The sequence below is a fragment of the Schistocerca nitens genome, chromosome 5 (assembly GCF_023898315.1).
Source record: "Schistocerca nitens isolate TAMUIC-IGC-003100 chromosome 5, iqSchNite1.1, whole genome shotgun sequence".
NCBI classification, from domain to species: Eukaryota; Metazoa; Arthropoda; class Insecta; order Orthoptera; family Acrididae; genus Schistocerca; species Schistocerca nitens.
In genome coordinates, this window is record NC_064618.1 from 721,674,279 (window position 1) to 721,683,139 (window position 8,861).

At 42.6% G+C, this 8,861-nt stretch overlaps 1 pseudogene; it reads left to right on the top strand.

Annotated features, from left to right (window-relative positions):
• The first annotated feature begins 5,370 nt into the window (after window positions 1-5,370).
• On the top strand, window positions 5,371-5,488 carry LOC126261257 (5S ribosomal RNA; annotated as a pseudogene).
• Window positions 5,489-8,861: the final 3,373 nt, after the last annotated feature.

Here is an 8,861-nt window from a genome sequence, read left to right on the forward strand (position 1 = left end):
GGAAGAACTTGAAATAACTCGACAGGATGTAGGTAGAGCTATTACGAAACTGAAGAATAAGGCAACAGGGGAAGGTGCGAGAACAGCAGAGATGTTAAAGGCAGGAGGTGGGACACTTCAGAAAGAGATATAGAATGTCATAAGTGAGGTATGAAGAAAGGAGGAGATTCCAAAAGAGTGGAAGTCAGCTACAATTATCCCAATGCACAAAAACAGCAAAAGAACTGTAATAATTATAGAGGCATTTCTCTACTAAGTGTACCATACAAAATGTTAATAATTCTTGAAAAGCTAAAACCTTTTGCTGAAGATATTGTTGGAGATTACCAGGCAGGTTTTTGGTCAGGAAATTTCATCCATGGTTGATCTTCCTGACCAAAAACCTGCCTGGTAAAATGAATGTATGGTGCGGTTTAATGTACAACAGTCATTGGTCCTTTTTTTGTTTGTCGAAAAATCTGTAATATCTATCTGGATATGCTAAAACAGTTTGCAGAACGACAACTGAGAGACTTGCCGCCTAATGTGATATATCAACAATATTGTGCACCACCAAATTGGGGGTTGCATAATGGAAATTTTCATAATGAACAGTTCCTGACAGGTGTATCGGGCGTGATGGTCCCACTGTCTGGCTTGCATGTTCACCAGATATAACGCCCTTAAATTTCCTTTGTGGTGCTATGTAAAGGACAAGGTTTACCTCTAAACAAGTACCTGATCTTGTCTTTCCAATATGAAGGATAACAGATGCTGTTGTTGGTGTTGTCAAACGCATGGCGTGCAATCGAATACCGGTTAGCCATTCTTCGAGCAACAAAAGGCGCACATGTTGAAATTTATTGACATTGTAACAAATCTTGGTGATTTATCCTTTCATTTGTCACGAACCACAAATTTGTAAGTTCTATAGTTTTTTCAATCGGCAAACTACAGATACAACTGTGTTATAAAGGAAAGAGGAACAACACGGTCAAGAGACAGTTTGATGCTGAGAAGCTTAAGGATCCAGAGTTGTGTCATCAGAGCGCATAACAAATTTGAAATTCTTGCAGCAAATCACAGTGATGAAAGAAAATGAGCAAAGAGTAGATGTAAAGAAGCAGCAAAGAAAATTCTAGGAGAAAAAAGACAACAGCAAAAAAAAAAAAAAAGTTCAATGATAAATGTGAACAAACTTGAAGGCGAGGAAGAGAGCTAGGGAAACACTCATGCTGAACAAAAATTCTGCAGAAAAGCAGGAAACAGCCAACAACGTAGAAAGAAAAACAAACAGGATTCTCAGGACAGAGAAAAGAAATTTCATGACCAGCATGATTAACGAAATAGACAGGGCAAATACAATATCTGACAGCAGAAAAACGTTTCAGGTGTTGAAACATGTGAGGAATGGCCGAAGTATTGAGGCCTTAGTTACTAAAGATGGAAATATGCTAACGAACAAGGGAAGAATTGTGGACAGGTAGAGGGAATATTTTGAGCAGTTGCCGAATGCTGAAAATAGTGAAAATGTCTTCCCAGAAGGAAAAATTGCAGGAGGTGTAGAGGAAGAACTTGAAATAACTCGACAGGATGTAGGTAGAGTTATTAAGAAACTGAAGAATAAGGTAACAGGGGAAGGTGCGAGAACAGCAGAGATGTTAAAGGCAGGAGGTGGGACACTTCAGAAAGAGATATAGAATGTCATATGTGAGGTATGAAGAAAGGAGGAGATTCCAAAAGAGTGGAAGTCAGCTACCATTATCCCAATGCACAAAAACAACAAAAGAACTGTAATAATTATAGAGGTATTTCTCTACTAAGTGTACCATACAAAATGTTAATAATTCTTGAAAAGCTAAAACCTTTTGCTGAAGATATTGTTGGAGAGTACCAGGCAGGTTTTTGGTCAGGAAGATCAACCATGGGTGAAATTTCCTGATAACGTTAGTATATATCTCAAACGCGTATGGTAACATATACATATCAAGTATGTACGACAACCTTAGAGAGATTGGCATACCAAGGAAGTTAATGAAATCGGTGATGGTGTGTATTACACAGAATAAAACCAAGGTAAAATACCAGGGGAAATATCCAAGGTATTCAACATGAGAACAGGCGTGAGACAAGGTGATGTCATTTCATCATTGCTTCTCAATTTGGTGCAAAAAATGGTTGAAATGCCTCTGAGCACTATGGGACTTAACTTCTGAGGTCATCAGTTCCCTAGAACTTAGAACTACTTAAACCTAACTAACCTAAGGACATCACACACATCCATGCCCGAGGCAGGATACGAACCTGCGACCGTAGCGGTCTCGCGGTTCCAGACTGTAGCGCCTAGAACCGCTCGGCCACTCCGGCCGACTTCAATTTGGTCCTGAGTATGTAATTCAGGAAATGAAAAGAGAAGACAATGAAAAAGCACAGCTATTGGGATATGCAGACGTCATTGCAGCCATAGGGGAGTCAGAGGAAGAGATGGCACAAACTGCCGGCCGCAGTGGTCAAGCGGTTATAGGCGCTTCAGTCTGGAACCGCGCGACCGCTACGGTCGCAGGTTCGAATCCTGCCTCGGGCATGGATGTGTGTGATGTCCTTATGTTGGTTAGCTTTAAGTAGTTCAAAGTTCTAGGGGACTGATGACCTCAGATGTTAAGTCCCATAGTGCTCAAAGCCATTTGAACCATTTGGCACAAACTGCGGAAACCGAAGAATACCAGTAAGACTGGACTGAGGATTAATATGGAGAAGAAAGAAGTGACAGAAATATCCAGAGAAACCCCTGTTTATGTCCTATTGCAGACTGGAATTTAGAATATAACCAGAATGGAAAATTTTAAATTCCTTGGCATCTGGTTCAAGAGGCATAACAACCTAAAACAAGAAATTAATCAACGTACTGCCAATGGATCTAAAGCTTACTTCAATCTGAAACGGATAATATCATCAAAACATTTGTCAGTAAGACCAGACTTAAAGCCTATAACGCAATGATACTACCGGTGTTCCTATATGTGCCAGAAACGTTGAGCACCACAAGACGATGAAGTGAACCTGCTGATTATTGAACGGAAAATCATGAGAAAGATCTTTGGACCAACACGCGAAGAGAACACATGGAGACTTAGAAAGAACAGGAATTGTACGACCGATTGGAAGAACCAAATATCGTGCAGAAAATGAACGTGGAGAATAAGCTGGACAAGGAACATTGCCAGCAACGCGTCGGACTAAAGCTGTGCTTATGGGAAAACCTGATGGAACTCGTCTAATAGGAAGACCAAGGAACTTACGGGAGGATTAGGTGCAGAAGGACCTTCACCAGTTGGGTGTCCGTGAGAACTGGATCCAAAGTACACAAGGTAGCCATCTATGGCGGAACGTTGTAAGATCGGCACATGATTTTCAGGGCCAGTGATCGCCGATATGTACATGTGTATGTATAATGTTTGCAGAAAAAATATTGATAATTGTACAACACTCTTGGGCCTTTTCTCAAATAAATATTGTACCGTAGCCCATCCTCTTGGTTGCTGGATATCTTCAAAACGCCTTGCCCAATATTTTATACCATGAAGTCCACACACTTAATACTGCGCGAGGCTTTCACGATTACTCACGTCCAACTTCACTCGCTGTTAACCTGCTTATCCTGCGTCTCTCTTCTGTGCGCTCTCTCTCTTACCAAATAATGTTACAGCCATGCCGTCATTATCTTATCCATACATAGCACAGACCCTAACTTTGCCAGTGTGTCTGCTACATTCATTATAACATTATTTTTCAATAGTTTGTAATACGTTTTTCTACATTCCTTTAAATAGTTGACACGGAGAAGAAAACAATATAATATACACATTTGTAATTAGAAAATAATATCAAAAATACAAAAAGAAATTATGTGATAATTATGTAGTACTATGTTGTAGTGTTCAAATTGTTCATAGGAGAAGCAATGACGTAAATAAAAGTCCAAGAGCGGTATTAAAACTAAAGGTCAAAGGATGTCAGCGATAAAATTCTCTGATGACACCGCTTTTCTCCAAAGTGACGATTTCGAATGGGCGGCACGATTTCGTTGCATTCGTTCTCTTTTCTATTTTCCTTCATCGCGAACTCATGTAAAATGCTTTTGGCAATCGTGTTTTAGAACGCTGAAATACGTATCATCACAAAATATAAGTTATTGACTGTTGACACAACAAAAGTTTCAAATGTCTCTGAGCACTATGGGACTTAAAATCTGAGGTCGTCAGTCCCCTATAACGTAGAACTACTTAAACCTAACTAACCTGACATCACACACATCCATGCCCGAGGCAGGACTCGAACCTGCGACCATAGCGGTCGCGTGGTTCCAGACTGAAGCGCCTAGAACCGCTCGGCCACCAAGGCCGGCCGACTGTGTACACAATTCTGTTTTCATGGGTACACTGCAGTCTGAGATTATGGCGTCCGAAGATCACTGGTTGTTACAGAGGTGAATAACCTCTGTGTTCTCCTACAATTTTCGCTCTCCACGTCTCTCTCTAGTATCGTGTATCTTATTCTCTCATGTTTTAACACATATCTTACCATAGAATGCCGTCCTCTACACAGTGTTTTCTATAAATTTTGTTCTTCCACGATTTTGCAGCGAGATTTCTCTTATCATATGTTACCAGTACACGTTATTTTCCGCTTCCTTCTGTTACATCTTATTTCATATAATTCCACTCCCTTCTTTACCGGTTTCTACACAATGATTCGCCTCATAAGGCCTATGAATGGAAAATGAAAATCAGCGCATGGCATTGTTGACCTGAAGGCCCCATCGGGAAAGTTAGGCAGCCAAGTGCAAGTCTTATTACAGTTGCACCCACATTGGGCGACTTGAGTGCTGCTGATGAGGATTAAATGATGATGAGGACAATACAACACTCAGTCCACGAGAGGAGAAAAATTTCCAACCCGGGCGGGAATCGAACCCGTGCCCGCTTGCACGGGATTCAAGTTCGTTACCACCCAGCTAAGCAAGCGGACAGGCCAATGAATGATACTTGTTTTAGCGAGGAATTCCCTCTTTGTCTCTGCTGTTCTACTTTTTATATTCTTCTTGATTCGAAGATCAAGCGTTATCTATCTTCCATTGCACCAGAATTCCGTCACTTCGTCTATTAAATTGTCGTCAGTATTGATGCTAGGTCTGACGCTAATCTCATTTACCCTCTGTTCGGTAGTTTCCTCATTCTTTGTTTTATTCTCAGTCACTATTCTGTGCACATTAGATTCAAAAGATCCATGACAGATATGACAACGTTATTCTTTCTTCGTTTTAATCCATCTCATGAGTTACCATTACTGCTCATTCACTGTACAGAAACGACCGCATTCCTACGTTTCGCGGGCAACGGCTTTGCCGCAGTGGATACACCGGTTCCAATGAGATCACCGAGGTTAAGCGCTGTTGGGCGTGGTCGGCACTTGGATGGGTGACCACCCGGGCCGCCATGCGCTGTTGCCATTTTTCGGGGTGCAATCAGTCTCGTGAATGTCAATTGAAGAGCTACTCGACCGAATAGTAGCGACTTCGGTCACGAATACCATCATAACGACCCGGAGAGCGGTGTGCTGATCTCACGCACCTCCTATCCACATCCTCCACTGAGGAGTGCTACGTTTTTTTGAGTGCTACGTTTCGCACTCTTCAATGCGAGCACTTCACTCTTGTTCTTTCCTTCTTATTGTTCTCTCTTGGTTCTTGCACGTATTAAACACTATATATCTTTACGTTATATACCTATTTTTCATAGGATTCAAACGTCTTGTAATCATTTAGAACGTCAAAAGTTTTCCCTATGTCGACAAGTCCAGGGAAAGAGCATTGGTTTTTCTTAAGTCTTGCTTCTGTCAGAAATGCCTCTCTGGTACCTTTACCTTTCCGAAAGCCAAAATGATTGTCATCTAACAGAGCTTCAATTTTCTTTGCCATTCTTATATTATAATGTTTTGATTAGCAACTTGAATGCATGAGAGTGTCTGTCCCTGTGTAGAATATGCTGAAGGCAGCAAGCCGACGACTTGGGTAGTCGCTTTGACATAACGCTGCCCCCCCCCCCCCCCGCCCTTCCGTGTATTTTTGTTTCACCATGCCGTTTAGAAACTTGCAATAGGAAACAGATGTTAACTGTTGAAACTGCTGGCAACTGGCAATCGGGCACTTCACTTACTTGCAGGCAAGGGGATTTTTTTTCCAGAAATGACCATGACCGGGATAAATGCACAGCAGAAGGGAGGGAAACACAGGGGTGGAAGGTTCTACAAACTGGCAAAATAAGAAGACAGACTTATGACGAAAAAGCACTGTTGCATTCGTCAAAATGATAATGGACCTGAAAACAGAAAGGGGGACACTGACAAAGTACTATAGTATAAACCAGATACAGCGTTGTAAGGATTTATAGGAATCGTTTGATAGAAAACTGGCCGCAGATGGAAAACAGGATCCGTTACTACCAGAATTAAGTTAATTAGACCAAAGCATTGTTTCTGATCACAGTCTATGTCGGGCATAAAAAACACTTGAAGTAGACTGAAATTCAAATTCTAAAGGCCGAAGTATTCTTTCAAGTGGTTGGAAACAGCAAAAGCAGAAGTAGCGAGGATGAGAATTCACTTGGAGGCAGAGATCCTAGCCTGGCCGTGGAGTCGGGTGTAGGCAGCAGATCTAATAGGTCTGGTATTGCAACGGCTTCGGTGGAGGTGAACCTTTAATAAAATCACGATGCAGCTGTTAAAATTAATATTCGAAAAATCATGGCTTCATGTACAGAGGAAAGTACGACTTCCTCTGCTAGTCAACACCTGTTAAACATGTGGATCTGTCCTTATCAGAACAGTCAAAGGTAGAAGAAATTGTATCCTCGTTTTTCCTAGTCAGGACGACTGGTCTCCGCTAAGAACTAGCTCGAAAGAAGCCACAGGCACAAAGAGAGATCGAGGCGAAGTGCGCTCACAGTTTTACTAACTCGGTTTCCAAAAAACAGGAGATGCCCAAGTCTGCACACCACCAACACGCTAAGCTGATGGCGCCAGCACTTCCAGCCACCCATCGAACCGGGGAGTAACTTGTAAATTTATCTGGTTGGCACTTACTGCGAGCGTGGGAGGGAAGGCTCAGAGATGTATTCACATTCAAAAGAGCAAAATATGCTTCTCATTAGCCACCATTTCCTGGAATTTAATTAATGAGTTGACGGTTTATGCCATCAAACAGAAACTCTGACTACAGTGACTCCTGCCTTTGGGGTGCTACCGACAGTTCTCCTTGCCCAGTCACATGAGTAACATGTAAAATTTGGTCGAATCTGAACTAATTATTATATGAAAATTGAAATTAATTCATTACGTTTCTTTCATTTCGCTTAATTAAACGATACTACACTGAAGAGCCAAAGGTACTCGAACACCTGCCTAATATCGTATAGCGCTCCCGCGAGCACGCACAAGTGCCACAACCGACGTGGCGTTGACTAGACTAATGTCTGGAGTAGTGCTGGAGGGAACTGACACCATGAATCCTGCAGGGCTGTCCATAAATCCGTAAGAATACCAGGGTGGAGATCTCTTCTGAACAGCACGTTGCAAGGCAACCCAAATATGCTCAGTAATGTCCGTGTCTGGGGAGTTTTGTGGCCAGCGGAAGTGTTTAACCTCAGAAGAGTGTTCCTGGAGACACTCTGAAGCAATTCTGGACGTGAGGTGTCCCACTGTCCTTCTGGAATTGGCCACGTCCGTCGGAATGCACAATGGGCATGAATGGATGCAGGTGATCAGACTGGATGCTTACATACTTTTCACCTGTCTGAGTCGTATCTGGTACGTCAGGGGTCCCACATAATTCCAACTACACACGCCCCACTCAATTACAGAGCCTTTAACAGCTTGAACAGTCCCTTGCTGACATGCGGGTCCATGGATTCACGAGGTTGTCTCCATACCTGTACACGTCCATCCACTCGATACAATTTGAAACGAGACTCGTCCGACCAGGCAACATGTTTCCACTCATCAACAGTCCAGTGTCAGTGTTGACGGGCCAAGTCTGGAGTTAAAGCTTTTTGTCGTGCAGTCATCAAGGGTACACTAATGGGCCTTCGGCTCCGAAAGCCCATATCAATGATGTTTCGTTGAATGGTTCGTACGCTGATATTTGCTGATGGCCCAGCACTGAAATCTGCAGGAGTTTGCAGAAGGGCCGCACTTCTGTCACGTTGAATGATTTTCTTCAGTCGTCGTTGGTCCCGTTCTTTCAGGATCTTTTCCCGGCAGCAGCGATGTCGGAGATGTGATGTTTTACTGGATTCCTGATAGTTAGGTACACTCGTGAAATTATTGTACGGAAAAATGCCCACTTAATCTTTACCTCGGAGATGCTGTGTCCCATAGCTCATGCGCCGACTGTAACACCACGTTCAAACTCACATAAATCTTGATAACCTGCCACTTTAGCAGCAGTAACGGATCGAACAACTGTGCCAGACACTTGTCTTATGTAGGCGTTGCCGACCGCAGCGCCGTATTCTACCTGTTTACATATCTCTGTATTTGAATACGCATGGCTATACCAGTTTCTTTGGCGCTTCAGTGTTTTATGGGTAAGGTTACCTGTAAGATTTTTAAAGGAAAACGTGTTATTTTGAAATTCTGCATTTGCTATCTTCGCGATTGTGTGGTTAATACCTGTTTTCTTTTGCGTGTCTCATCAGTCTTCTGACTGGTTTGGTGCACCCCGCCACGAGCTACCCTCTTGTATCATTCTTTTCTTCACAGAGTAGCTTTCGCATCCACGTCGTCAATTATAACCATCGCGAAATAGGGGAGAGATTGCCACGGGT